Below are 15,250 nucleotides of genomic sequence, written 5' to 3'. Positions count from 1 at the left end.
TGTTGCTCATTGTGCATTGAAGAAGGAAACATTAAGGTACTAATATGCAATCTGCCAACCCCTTAGCTCTCGAGAGCTGTGGCTTTAATGAATAGAAAGCTGTTGAATTTCAGAAAAGGAAATTATCATAAGTCGTTATATGAGGCTGTGCAAATAACCACAACTTAAGAAATTGATCCAACATCAGTCAGTGTCAATTGGTTAAAAGTAATAGGTTCAAATCAACATTATGTAATGCCAGTTCAGAGATTTTAAAAAATGGACAGTTTGAGAAACATCTTCAGTTTACATTGCAGTTGAATGTGTGGAACAAGCCATGTTTAGGACTGAGTGTTCGCTGAACAGAATTCCAAATGAGATATAATAGTCCATTGAGAAGTATGCATCATTCATGACTCAATACAATGTTTACAGATAGGATTAATTTGAACGCACAATGTAACAATCTGAAAAGCAAATGGCAGTTCAGAGGACTGGATTGGGAAGTCTTTAAGAACGAACCATGAGTAAGACCAAAAACACTTAAGAACAGAAGTAGGCCATTTGGTCCACTGGGTACGCTCTATCATTGAATGAGCTCATGGCTGATTTGATAACATTCAATTTCATTTTCCTGCATTTTCTCCTTAATCATTGATTCCCTTAATGGATTTTTAGAACTTGGATTTAAATATACTTCACCAAATGGCCTCCAATGTTCTTTACAGCAAAGAATTTTACAGATTCATTACACTATGAGAAATTAAACTTTTTCTCATCTTTACCTTAAATGGGTGCCCTTTACACTGAAATCATGCCCTTTCGTTTTAGACTCTCCCACAAGTGAAAACAATCTTTCAGTATCTATCCTGCCAACCCCCTCAAAAATGTTGTATTGCAACAAGGTCGCCTGCTATTCTTCTAAATTCCAATGAGTACAAACCAAAGCTACTCCACCTCTCCAGATACAAAACCCTTCCATCCCAAGATCAATCTAGTGAACTTTCTCTTCCCTGCTTCCAATTCCAGTATATAGAACATAGAACATAGAACAGTACAGCACAGAACAGGCCCTTCAGCCCACGATGTTGTGCCGACCATTGATCCTCATGTATGCACCCTCAAATTTCTGTGACCATATGCATGTCCAGCAGTCTCTTAAATGTCCCTACTGACCTTGCTTCCACAACTGCTGCTGGCAATGCATTCCATGCTCTCACAACTCTCTGTGTAAAGAACCCACCTCTGACATCCCCTCTATACATTCCTCCAACCAGCTTAAAACTATGACCCCTTGTGTTAGCCATTTCTGCTCTGGGATTTAGTCTCTGGCTATCGACTCTATCTATGCCTCTCATTATCTTGTATACCTCAATTAGGTCCCCTCTCCTTCTCCTTTTCTCCAATGAAAAAAGTCCAAGCTCAGTCAACCTCTCTTCATAAGATAAGCCCTCCAGTCCAGGCAGCATACTGGTAAACCTCCTCTGAACCCTCTCCAAAGCATCCAAATCTTTCCTATAATAAGGCGACCAGAACTGGATGCAGTATTCCAAGTGCGGTCTAACCAAAGTTTTATAGAGCTGCAACAAGATCTCACGACTCTTAAACTCAATCCCCCTGTTAATGAAAGCCAAAACACCATATGCTTTCTTAACAACCCTGTCCACTTGGGTGGCCATTTTAAGGGATCTATGTACCTGCACACCAAGATCCTCCACACTACCAAGAATCCTATCCTTAATCCTGTACTCAGCTTTCAAATTCAACTTTCCAAAATGCATCTCCTCGCATTTATCCAGGTTGAACTCCATCTGCCACCTCTCAGCCCATCTCTGCACCCTGTCAATGTCCCGCTGCAGCCAACAACAGCCCTCTATACTGTCAACGACATCTCCAACCTTTGTGTCGTCTGCATACTTGCTGACCCATCCTTCAATCCCCTCATCCAAGTCATTAATAAAAATTACAAACAGTAGAGGCCCAAGGACAGAGCCCTGTGGAACACCACTCACCACTGATTTCCAGGCAGAATATTTTCCTTCTACTACCACTCGCTGTCTTCTGTTGGCCAGCCAATTCTGTATCTAGACAGCTAAGTCCCCCTGTATCCAATTCCTCCTGACCTTCTGAATGAGCTTACCATGGGGAACCTTATTAAATGCCTTGCTGAAGTCCATATACACCACATCCACAGCTCGACCCTCATCAACTTTTCTAGTCACATCCTCAAAGAACTCGATAAGGTTTGTGAGGCATGACCTGCCCCTCACAAAGCCGTGTTGACTGCATTTAATCAAGCCATGCTCTTCCAGATGGTCATAAATCCTATCCCTCAGAATCCTTTCTAACACCTTGCAGATGACAGATGTGAGACTGGTCTGTAATTGCCGGGGATTTCCCTATTTCCTTTCTTGAAGAGAGGAATTGCATTTGCCTATCTCCAATCCTCAGGTACGACTCCAGTGGAGAGTGAGGATGCAAAGATCTTTGCAAGTGGCGAAGCAATTGCATTTCTTGTTTCCCAAAGCAGCCGAGGACAAATCTGGTCCAGGCCTGGCGACTTGTCAATCTTAATGTTTGACAAAAGTTTCAGCACATCAGCTCCCTCTATCTCTATCCATTCCAGCATGCACATCTGCTCTTCAAAGGTTTCATTCACTATAAGGTTCATTTCTTTCGTAAAGACAAAAGCAAAAAACACATTTAGGGCTTCCCCTACCTCCTCAGACTCCACACACAAGTTCCCTTTGCTATCCCTGATCGGCCCTACTCTTTCTTTGACCATTCTCTTACTCCTCACATAAGTGTAAAATGCCTTTGTGTTCTTCCTAATCCGTTCTGCCAAACATTTCTCGTGCCCCCTCCTGGCTCTCCTCAGACCATTTTTGAGCTCCTTCCTCACCTGCCTATAATCCTCTCGAGCTGAGTTTGACCCTAGCTTCCTCCACCTTATGTAAGCTACCTTCTTCCTTTTGATGGGAAGCTCCACCGCTCTCATCATCCAAGGTTCCTTTATCTTACCCTTTCTTGCCTGTCTCAGAGGGACATACTTATTCATCACTTGCAACAACTGTTCCTTAAACAGTCTCTACATGTCTATAGTGCCTTTACCATGGAACAATTGCTCCCAGTCCATGCTTCCTAACTCATGTCTAATCGCATCATAGTTTCCTCTTCCCCAATTAAATATCCTCCCATTTTGCCTAATCCTCTCCTTCTCCATAGCTATGTAGAATGTGAGGCAGTTGTGGTCACTATCACCAAAATGGTCTCCCACCACAAGATCTGATACCTGCCCCGGCTCGTTTCCGAGCACCAAGTCTAGAATGGCCTCTCCCCTCGTCGGCCTGTCAACGTACTGAGTTAGGAAACCCTCCTGAACACACCTTACATAAACAGCTCCATTCAAATCTTCTGCTCGAAGGAGGTTCCAATTAATATTGGGAAAGTTAAAGTCACCCATTACAACAACCCTACTACGTCCACACTTTTCCAAAATCTGCCGACCTATGCTTTCTTCAATCTCCCTGCTGCTATTGGGGTGCCTGTAGTAAACCCCTAGCGAGATGACTGATCCCTTGCTGTTCCTAATTTCCACCCATACTGACTTGGTAGGCAGATCTTCCTCGACAATGGAAGCTTCTGTAGCTGTGATACCCTCTCTGGTTAGTAGTGCTACACCCCCTCCTCTTTTCCCCCCTTCCTATTCTTTTTAAATGCTCTAAACCCTGGACCATCCAGCATATGTTTCCCTCAATAACATGACCAACTGCTCACAAGTTCCAAGTGTGGTCTGACTCGTGCCTTGCACAGTATGAGCAAGAGTGTTAAGTTATTGCCCACTCACTTAACCAGTCCTATCAGTCATATGTCTTATGTCATTCTCACTACATGGCTTCCCACTTTTTTATTATGTCATTTGCAAACTTGGTGATAGTACATTCACTTCCATTATGCAAGCCTCTGACATATATTGAAAATAATTCTGGATCCAGTACTGATACTTGTAGCACTCCACTAGTTTTAGGTTGCCATGCAAAAAATGTGCGCTTTATTGAACCCTGTCTCCAATTAATTAGTCAATCTTCTATCTAGATATAAATGTTAACCACAGTGCCAAAGACTCATTTCACATTCAGCAGCTTAATGTGTGACACCTTATCAATGCCATTTGTAAATCCAAATATATTGCATCTACTGGTTTCTCTGTGAGCTATCTTTTTTTATTTTACCTCCTCAAAGAGTAAGACTGTAACAATGCTTTTTTTTAAGCATGATTTCCCCTTCATGGAGATAAACTGACTCTACTAGAAATGAGGTTTGTTTCTCAATGTTTTGCTATTTTGTTATAGTATGACAGACTCTAACATTTTCAAAATGACAGTGTCATGGAAATTAAATTGACTCGACTCAACTATTAGCAAGAGCAACCAAAAAGAGCTTTATTGATTTTAACCTCCACATTGCAGAGGGACCACATGCACTTGACAAAAATGCCTTGTGCAAGGGCCCTGAGCATAATTCATATATTCGTCTTATACTGTTTCTTATCACGCTCTCCGGGACAAAGACTATGAAGATTTGAGTTGTTATTCTTTTCATTTCCTTGTTGTGGACATACTGTTCTTATATTTTTCTCTTGTTGAATGTTTACAAAGTTCTGCAGAGACAAGCTGTCCCTTGACTGCAGACTTCAGCAAAGTGTCAGAAAGTTTTAAATTTAGTAAAGCATTGTCTTTCAGATTTCAGAGTAAATGTTAATTTTGTTAATTTTCCATTACATTTTCCCCCTTTTTGTCATTCTATGACAACCAGGACAACAAAAAATAGAGACAGATTTTAAAAAATCTACACAGCCAGTTAGCTAAAAATCAGCAATCTTAACAGCTGTCTGTGTTGTAAGGAGCATTTCAAACCGTCGTAGCCAACTCTTTGCTTTCCAGTTTTTCCTCCTGAAGTCTTTCACCACTATACAGTTTCCAGGTTCTAGATTGTGCAGCTTCCCTTCTGCTGGTTGGAGTAGTGCTGCTTTCACTTGATTCAGTATTTCAGACAAAAGTGTAGAGAGTCTCATACAGTAACACAACATCTCATCCTCACAGTAGCCTGTTATCTGTCTTACCTTAGGTCTTGGGTCAATTCCTATATTGGGCGGCCTACCGAACAAAATCTCAAATGGGCTAAGATTAGCTCTTCCTCTCCTCTGAGATCTCATATACCTCAGCACAATTGGAAGTGCCTTTTTCCACGTCACCCCTAGTTCCTCATAACATTTTGTCAATTTATTTTTTAAATGTAGCATTTTCTCTTTCCACTGCCCTACCACTCACTGGGTGGTAGGCACAGTGTTGTCTCATGTTTATTCCCAAATAATCACTGATCTTGCTGTAAGGCATTATTGACAAATGATATCCCATTGTCACTATTAAGCCTTTCAGGGATGCCCCTGTATCTCCAAAAAGGTAACTGGGGTGCCTTCCACATATAACATAGAGGTAGGCATTGACTTACACGCATCATCATTGTACTGAACATATGGTCCACACTCTGCAATCTCAGTGCTCAATATGGGGGTGGGACTTGTTTCAGTGCCCGTAAGATTAGTAGAAGAGATTAACATAAGTGAGTCTTCATTGCCAAGCATAAGGGCAAGAGACTTACCTGTACCTTGTGGACTGCCCACCTCCACCTCAGCCTTCCCCCATCAGTCATCCTGCTGTCCAGCATCCAGGGCCAATTGAGGCTGTCTGTGTGAGCACTGTCTCGCTCAGTGGTCCATTGCTCTACAAACAAAGCACCCACCAGATCTACCTCTGCTAGCACCTCTTCCACTCTCTTTTTCTGCAGCACATCCCCCCAACGGCTGGGTGACCATCTTTTTCGCTATTTCATCCTTCATTCCATTGATGAAGCTGTTCCTCAGGTATGCTTCCTACGGCATGATTTCTGCTGCTGTTATGTCTTCAGGTGATCTCAGTCCACTATGGGCATTATGGACTTCAGTGAGGTGCGTAAGGTACTGGGGCACTGTCTCACCTTCCCGTTGTTTACACATTGCTATTTTCATCATGTTCATTTGCACTGGGAATGCCTCCCAGTCAGTCACCAGCTGTTCTGCTCCACTTGCGGATTGGCTGCTCTGGCATGGACGTTTGCGGCTGGCCATTTATATTTCTCTTGGGCTTCTTGCTTCAATCTGTTGCGGGTACGAGATGCTACCGGTGATTCAGCAGACCCTGAGGCGGCCACTGCTGATGTGGAACCTTCGCCAGGCGGATCTTGTAGCAGGGCTGTAGGTCTCGGAGGGCAGTCATCAAGGTCAGGATCTGAAACAGACTTAAGACACTGTACAACTTTGTTAGGTTGTTTTCCACACACGTCTGCATGTGCGCTGGTGTTTGTACGTGCATTTGATCTATCCTTTACTTGAGATTTCCTTTCTCTGATATCAGTCTCAGCCTTCCACATGTTATAAGTATTCCAATTCACAGGTTCTATTTTTCCCTTTCATCTCTCCTTCTCTCCCTCCTCCAACCTCAACCTCAATATTTCCAACTGCCTTTTACTAAAACTTACTCCCTCCGGAAAACCTCATTCTTTGAATCACAATTCTGACTGCTTTACAGACTCTGGGCCATAATTATTTAACATGTACTGTATTTTTGGTTGGCCATTCCAATTTCTCTGTGGACCCTCTTTTTGTTTGCTCTTGCCAGAGCCCATTTTCAGTATTATTGGAAAAGTGTTCAGCTCTCTCTCTGTCTCTCATGGTACGGTTATCTTTTTCCCTTTGACTTGCTTTTTACCTCTGGAGGTCCCCTCTCACATTAGGCGCATCCGCCTCAATGCCTTAGTTTTCATAAACCAAGAAATCACGTCCCCGGTACATCTTTGGTGAGTCCAACTCAGCCAGTGGTGGTTCCAAGTCTAAAATCAGCCTTAAATTTGCTGTCACTCAAAAACTCTAGAGACAGCAATCCTTCCTCTTGAGTTTTGCTCAAATACTGCGCGAGAGTTCACTGAACCCTTTTCCTGATTCATTTATTCTCTTAGAATGAGTCTCTATATAGGATTACTTAAGCCACAACTCCTACCCTGACCCTAGTCAGTTCAGACCCCGGCGCTGGGGCGATCCACAGATTCCCAGTCCTCTCACGCAAAAGGGCCAATTCAGCGCTCGAGATGAAGTGAAAAACCTTCAAGGCGCTGATGCCTGCACCTTCTGGGAATCTTTAGAATCTCACCCAGTCACGGGGTGCCGGGAGAGCCCCCAAGTTTACTGTTGTGGAAATTAAATTGACTCGACTCAACTATTAGCAAGAGCAACCAAAAAGAGCTTTATTAATTTTAACTTCCGCATTGCAGAGGGACCACATGCACTTGACAAAAATGCCTTGTGCAAGGGCCCTGAGTATAATTCATATATTCGTCTTATACTGTTTCTTATCATGCTCTCAAGGACAAAGACTATGAAGATTTGAGTTGTTATTCTTTTCATTTCCTTGTTGTGGACATACTGTTCTTATATTTTTCTCTTGTTGAATGTTTACAAAGTTCCACAGAGACAAGCTGTCCCTCGACTGCAGACTTCAGCAAAGTGTCAGAAAGTTTTAAATTTAGTAAAGCATTGTCTTTCAGATTTCAGAGTAAATGGATTTCAGAATAAATGTTAATTTTGTTAATTTTCCATTACAGACAGATGTTCAACTAACTGGCCTACAGTCATCTGCTTTGTTTTAAATCTCCCTCACTTTTTGATTAAGCAAGTCTAAGAATTCTCTTGTACTTTTTCAGCGTCTAAGAATTATTGAAAGATGACTGCCAGTTCATCTACTATCTTTGTAGCTACTTCCGTTTGAATCCTTAGGTTCAACCCATCAAGCACATGGCTTTATCAGCCTTTAGCCCAATCATTATTTCCTATCTAATGAGAGATATTGTGTTTAATTTCTTCTTATTTGATTATTTAGCTTTTTTTTTGTAAAGTTAATTGTGTCCTCTTCCATGAAAATTAATGCCAAATATTGTTCAACTCCTCTGCCATTTCCTGGCTCATGTTTCTACTTCCAGAGTCTCATTCCCTCAGGGCCCAATGTTCATGGTGGCCTCTCTTATCCTTTCTACATATTTAAGGAAGCTCTTATGGTCGATTGTTAGGGTATTGACTAGTTCGTCCACATAGTTTATTTTGTCCCTCATAATATTGATTGGCTTTTAAAATATTCCCAATCCTCAGAGTTTGTAAGAAAAAAATCATTGTAAGAAAAAATAAAATTAAAATCATTGTATAGTTGAGAATCTGAAGATAATGTCACTGTAATCCTACCAGACCATATGGCTCTTTTTACATTAGAGAGAGAGAGATGACCATGGTGTTTTGACTTGAGGGTTACCACACCTTGGGTGAGGGCAGAAATTGAGAATGACAGTCTTCATGGTAATCTCAGTCAATGTGTGAATTAAAGTCACACTGTATCACAACATTCTGTATCACATACCAGCTGTCTAGGCAACTGAGGTAAACAACACCATGTTACGAGTTTCAGAATATAATTTGGGAATTGTAAATCATGTACGCACTGCTTCCTGGACCAGAAACTGTTTAAGATAATTGTGCCTGTCCTGCAGATCATATTCAGATACGATTGGTGGATGGTGGAAGTCGCTGTGCTGGAAGGGTGGAGCTGTATTCCAATGGAACCTGGGGAACTGTGTGTGATGATTCCTGGGATTTAGAAGATGCCCAAGTTGTCTGTCAACATCTGAAATGTGGACAGGCTCTAAATGCAACGATTTCCAGTTGGTTTGATCCAGGAGTGGGACCTATCTGGTTAGATAATGTGAAATGTCGAGTGAATGATTCCATTTTGTGGGAATGTCTAGCAGGATCTTGGGGTGAGATTGACTGCAACCATAAAGAAGATGCTGGAGTTATCTGCTCAGGTGAGATGTGCTTTCAAAATTGGGGACTGTTAATGATAGCATTAATAAATCTAGGGACTGGATGATTGATAATTAGACCTGGTAATCATTGAGTTTGTTGCTCTATGGCCTACTGCTCCTGATAACAATGGAAAATCCATTGATTTAGTTGCATGCCAACGTTTTGTAGAATGAGATATTAAGCTGCAGTCTGGCACATTTAAAATGAAATTCGATGAAACAATTGTTATGGACCAGGCCAGATCACCTCAAAACATTTCAAACAAGTAGCCCAGACCCTAACTTTACTAGTTGTTTAAAGCAGGTGTGATATGAATATTCCAGGAGATACAGCTGGTCAAAACACTTAGCTGAAAATGTGTTGCTGGAAAAGCGCAGCAGGTCAGGCAGCATCCCAGGAGCAGGAGAATCGATGTTTCGGGCATGAGCCCTTCTTCAGGAATCAGTGTTTAATTTCCGATATGGCTAAGAAGAACTGTTTGTTTAGTGTATGGATTCTTCTGTGGATGAAGAACAGTAGAGGTCCTTTGCAAGTCTGTGAGAGTGTTGTCCTGAGCTGGGGTAGGGCTAATTGCAGGGAATGTAGGTAGTGGCGCATGGCTGCAAGCATGGAGCGGAGGATCCGGAGGGAGGTCTGCTGCAGGAGGCTTCGGATTTGTTGTAGGTACTGGCTGTCCTGGTTGGGTCCAAATTTTGTTGGTCTGAACATAGTCCGGAGTCCGTGCGGGGTCAGTCGGTTCCGTAGGCAGGTGCTGAGGAAGGAGATGTGGCTGTGGTAGCGAGTCTGTTTGAGAACGTGGCTGAAGAGCTTCTGGGCAGAGGAGATGACCTGGGGTGTGCAGTGAGAGAGGGACTCACTGAAATCCTTGTAGAGGGAGGAAGAGAGCTTCTTCAAGAAACGCATCCTTGCAAGAGGATTCGCAGTAGGTTAAAATCTTCTAGGAGAAAGTGAGGACTGCAGATGCTGGAGATCAGAGCTGAAAATGTGTTGCTGGAAAGTTTGAGAACGTGGCTGAAGAGCTTCTGGGCAGAGGGTTTGAGAACGTGGCTGAAGAGCTTCTGGGCTCCTGAAGTGGCTCCTGAAGAAGGGCTCATGCCTGAAACGTTGGTGATTCCTGAAGAAGGGCTCATGCCTGAAACGTTGATTCTCCTGCTCCTTGGATGCTGCCTGACCTGCCGCGCTTTTCCAGCAACACATTTTCAGCTCTGATCTCCAGCATCTGCAGTCCTCACTCTCTCCCGGTCAAAACACTTAGTTTTACACAGAACAGAATTTATTTACAAGATTTATGAATGAAATAGAAACAAAGGATAACAGAATACCAAATAGCTTAATCTATTCAAAAAACCAACTGATCATCCCAACTTAATGATGCTTTTCCAAATACTTGTAACAATCCCTATGAACACCCCTTGGAACAAAAGGTAAAATCAAACACAGGATTTTACTGGGGAGAGAGAAAGAGAGATGACAGCATGGAACACCCTCTTCCATGTAGATATTTCTTGGATCTGCAGCTTCAAAACTGCCTGACTGCTTTCAGTGAACAGTCAGACTGCCAAAACTGTTAATCAAACCAGAGATGGCTGAGTTGGGAGAAGTGGCACTCCCCTTTCTTTTTTTTTCTAAAGCTTGGAAGCCTTTTGACTCAGGCAGTATTTGTCAGCTATAATCAAATTGGCAATAGACACTTCCAAGCCAGACTTTACAGAATCGCTGCTTTTATGACTTGCTGAAGGTGCAGCAGCATCTCACAATCGTCTTCCGAATGGTCTGTTTTAAGAAAAATCATCAAAGTAATGTAGTTAAGGATCTGCTTGATTTTATTTTATCCGCATTTACAGGGGTCGCATGGAAATGAACAGAAGATTAACCTAAGCTTTGTTCTCCAGAGCACAGGGCTATGAGGCTGCAGGATGGAGCGAACCACTGTCAGGGCAGAGTCGAGGTTTTCTATAATGGAACCTGGGGGACTATTTGTGCTGATTCGTTTGGAATAAAAGAAGCGGAAGTTATATGTAAACAGCTCGGGTGTGGCTCTGCCCAATCTGTGGAAGGTGCTGTTACATTTGGAAGCGGTTCTGGACAGATCTGGCTCGATGATGTGAACTGTCGTTTGCACGATACACTTCTGTGGCAATGTCCATCTTCACCATGGGGCAAACATAATTGCAACCACCAGGAGGATGTCGGAATCATTTGTTCAGGTAAGAACTGCAAATGGAGTCAATTCATCGTGAAATACTTCACCACTGTTTAATATTTCTATCACTTGTAAATTTGCGGTCACCCACAGCTCTGCAGTGTGTGTTTAAATCGAAAAAAGCCCCAAACCCCATTATGCCTGTACTCGATGACCTACATGCATGTGGAGTGTGTAGCATTTTGATGCTTTAAAAAAATCATGCGATGTCAATACTGGCTATGCCCGTATTTATTGCCCTTCCCTAATTGACCGAGAAGAGGAGGTGGTGAGCTACCTTCTTGAACGGTCGTAGTCCATTTATGTCGTAACACCCACAGTACTGGTATGAAGAGAGTTCCGGGATTTTGACGCAGACTCAGGGAAGGGCGATATACTTCCAAGTCAGGATGGTGAGAGCCTTGGAGGTAGGTGGTAGTGTTCGCTGTATCTAATGCACTTCCTCTGTCGCGTTCGGGAGTTCGGAAGGTATTCTCAGGGTTGTTTATAATTACCTACACGACTTTCCTTTCCTTTTTGTCTGTGAACATCTTCAATCCCACCATTCTTTGACACATATACCTTGCTCTAATTCTGACTGTTGTTCATTCTTAAGTTTAATAGCTCCACCATTCGTGACAGTGCTTTCAATTGTCTATATTCAAACCTCTATGTTTCGCTACCGTCAACTGTCTACTTCTCTATATCGCTTTCGTATTTTAACAGATACTTTCGAGTCTGCTTTGTAGATGTCGGTGTTGGACTGGGGTTTACAAAGTTAAAGATCACACAACACTAGGTTATAGTCCAACAGGTTTACTTGGAAGCACGAGCTTTCGGAGCGCTGCTGATGAGTGTTTCCAAATAAACCTGTTGGACTATAACCTGGTATTGTGTGATTTTTAACTTGGAGCCTGCAGCTTTGAAAATGTTATCTGCTATCTATTTTCATATCCCCTTTTTTTGTTAATGCTGTCGTTGAAAGCCCTGTCCGAATATCAGCTATTGTTTTGAAAGTAATCGATTGTTTACTTTCCAGAACTAAATCCTGGGAAAATGCACAGTGAGAGGAAGAGGAAAAAAAATAACATGGAATCAGTTTCGGAAGATGTTGGTAATTATTGACAAGGATTCCATGAAAACTTAATAATAAAATCCATACTGTCTCTAAATATTGTTATTTAACATTAATATACCCAAGAGTAGGCAATTATCTTGCGCTGTGCACGCCGGCCAACTAGTTTAATTTTATATAACGCGACACAATGATCGGGACCGGTGAGCACATTTGCTTTTGACTTATACTAACAGAGTACCGCGATGACTGAGAGACCCAGGATCTTTAATAATGGTGCAGTCAAAGTATCTTCGCGGTTTGGAATTTGGAGCAGGACAACTAAAGTAAATGTCCAATTTCAAGTTGAGGTACCCTCTGGTTTCTTACGAAATCTTTGTTTTTCTCTGCAGAGCTGCGGCTGGCTGCGGGATCGAACAACTGTTCGGGAAGAGTTGAAATATTTTTCAGTGGGACATGGGGAACGGTTTGTGATGATTCCTGGGACAGGCATGATGCCGCTGTCGTCTGCAGACAGTTAAATTGCGGCGAGCCGGTCTGGGCTGTGGGAGAGAAGCTATTGGACCAATTTGGATGGACGAGGTTCAGTGCAAGGGAAGTGAACTATTCCTGTGGGACTGCCAATTGTCAGCAATGGGAGATCATGACTGTGAACATAAAGAGGACGTCAACGTGATCTGTTCCGGTACACAATTTTAACTTTAGCTTTTATTTGATCATTCTCAACTTTGCCATTATTGACTTCAATCACCCTCTGTGGTCTCATGTGGTCCTCCGTACAACAACCACCTCCCTCCCAAGAAATCACCAACTCCGGCCTTCTGCTCATCACTGAATCTTTTGACCGTTGCCATCACTTCTTCCCCTCCCCAGAAACTAAGCACGCAGATTCCACACCCAAACACACGACGACATTGTCTTACTCTACATTTCATTGAAAAACGTACTGCTTTGATCAACCTTTCAGTCACCTAACCCAAGAGATGTGGGTCTGTGTCAATTGTTCCCCAATAATGTTCTGGTGAGGTCTATTATGGATAGTACATAAATGAAAGGTGAATGTATAATCAGTGTGTGGAAAACACATACAAGGGACATTAGGAAACGTGTTAATTCTAGGAGGAGTTATTAAAAATATCTTACTGCTATAACTACACAGTGAAATTTTATATCGTTGTCCAAATGCTTGTTTATACAAAGCGTGTATATTTGTTTTGTAATCATGCCAATCGACAGAGCTACGTTTATATTTAAAAATGGAATTCTCCGGAAGTGAGATTCTTGTTGAGGATTTCGCCGTCTACAGAGAAGTCATTATCTGCTCATGTGAAGGCTTTGGAGCTTACGTACCTCACTCCCAAGACAGTCCCAAATACTACAATCTGTAGAAGATAAACAGTCCATGCTATCCTGCGTATATGTGCCACCTCATCACGTTTTTTTGTAACTGTTCACAAGTTTTCAATGATACATCTATGCAATTATCTATGCCAATCAAAGTGCGTTCCTTTTCATCCTTTCGCAAATAATCTGATCTATCAATTTTGGATCCAAAGTGTATCACCTCACATTTCACCGCATTGAGCTCCATTTGTCACATTTATGCTAAATTACTTAATGTGTCAACCTGCAAATTCTGCTCATAACTGCAATATGTCTTCTCGCAACTTTCTTGGCGTCGCCATTAAACTCTAATAATAGCAGCTTGCTTCATATTAAAAACTGAAGTTATACATAATTTTCCAGAATCTGAACACATAGGATCAATTTCCAGTGTCGGTGCAATCGATAGTTAATGCTAGTTTTGCCTCGAGTACTAATTATAATAAACACAACAATCTTACGTTCTGCTGTATGGTTAAAGCAGAAAAGATTTACAGGGAGGTTGCTGGATGGGGGGTTTAAATTTATAAGAGAGGTCGAATAGACTTGTACTTTTTCCCTGGAACATAGGAGGCGGAGAGGTAACTTCATAAAGATTTAGAAAATTACCAGGGGCATAGATAAGATCCTTTCCTCAGTGCAGGGGAGTCCAAAGCTACAGGGCATGTGTTTAAAGTGAGAAGGGACAGATTCAAAAGAGACCCGAGAGGCAACTTTTCATGCAGAGTGTGGAGCGTATATGGAACAATCTACCAGAGGAAGGCATGGAGGCTTGTTCAATTAAGACATTAATAAGGCGTCTGTATGGGTACAAGAGTTGGAAGGGTTTGGAAGCATATGGGCCAAATGTTGACAAATGGGACAGAATTAGATTAGATTAGATTAGATTCTCTACAGTGTGGAAACAGGCCCTTCGGCCCAACAAGTCCACACCGCCCCTCCGAAGAGAAACCCACCCAAACCCATTCCCCTATCCTATATTTACCCCTGACTAACGCACCTAACACAGTGGGCAATAGCATGGCCAATTCACCTGACCTGCACATTTTTGGATTGTGTGAGGAACCGGAGCACCCGGAGGAAACCCACGCAGACGCAGGGAGAATGTGCAAACTCCACACAGACAGGTGGGAATCAAGTTAGTTTAGGGTATCATGTTGGCATGATCAAGTTGGACCGAAGGTTCCATTTCTGTGTTGTAAACTCTTTGATCATAAAAGCGCGGAACAAATGTTCCCTATCATTATGACATATTTGTGATTACAGGCCATCAGAAGCACACAACACCCTTCAACCAGCAGAGGGCCTCTATCTTCATCATCCCTTGCGTATTTGTTGTCCTTTTGATTGCTGTTTCACTTGCTTTGGCCGCAGAATTGCAGAGAAGCTTCGAGAAAGGTTGGTCAATTGCAAATAAACTCCCAGATTTTTAAGTGGCTCGCGTAATTCTTATTCATCTTGTTGTTCTGCAATTCTTAGTGCATTCATATTCTGAGCGAGTGCTTTGCAGGAAGGTTGTCAACATAAAGGAGGTTTAGGTACGAGAATACATTGCGTTGTTAGGAATTGTTTTCTTTCATAGCCAGGAAGCATAAAGGAGAGTAACCTGAGACATACATAATAATGAAGAATTTCGACAGATTTCGTACAGCTCGGAGGCCAGGACACAGCTTTAAAGTGTTATGTT

General features: G+C 42.3%; 1 pseudogene across 1 annotated transcript in view; it reads left to right on the top strand.

Moving 5' to 3' along the window:
• LOC122555638 (scavenger receptor cysteine-rich type 1 protein M130-like) overlaps positions 1 to 15,250 on the top strand; it is a 149,260-nt pseudogene that overhangs the window by 27,058 nt on the left and 106,952 nt on the right. Inside the window, exons 8-11 of the transcript XR_015759256.1 lie at positions 8,608 to 8,922; positions 10,816 to 11,148; positions 12,573 to 12,865; positions 14,830 to 14,961. The product of XR_015759256.1 is annotated as a scavenger receptor cysteine-rich type 1 protein M130-like (transcript). The remainder of the gene's footprint in view (positions 1 to 8,607; positions 8,923 to 10,815; positions 11,149 to 12,572; positions 12,866 to 14,829; positions 14,962 to 15,250) is intronic.

The sequence above is a fragment of the Chiloscyllium plagiosum genome, unplaced genomic scaffold (assembly GCF_037043375.1).
Source record: "Chiloscyllium plagiosum isolate Xiang-an unplaced genomic scaffold, Cpla_swu_hap1 HiC_scaffold_13, whole genome shotgun sequence".
NCBI lineage: Eukaryota > Metazoa > Chordata > Chondrichthyes > Orectolobiformes > Hemiscylliidae > Chiloscyllium > Chiloscyllium plagiosum.
Note: the sequence above shows the minus strand (reverse complement) of the source record. Positions and strands in the feature narration are given on the sequence as shown.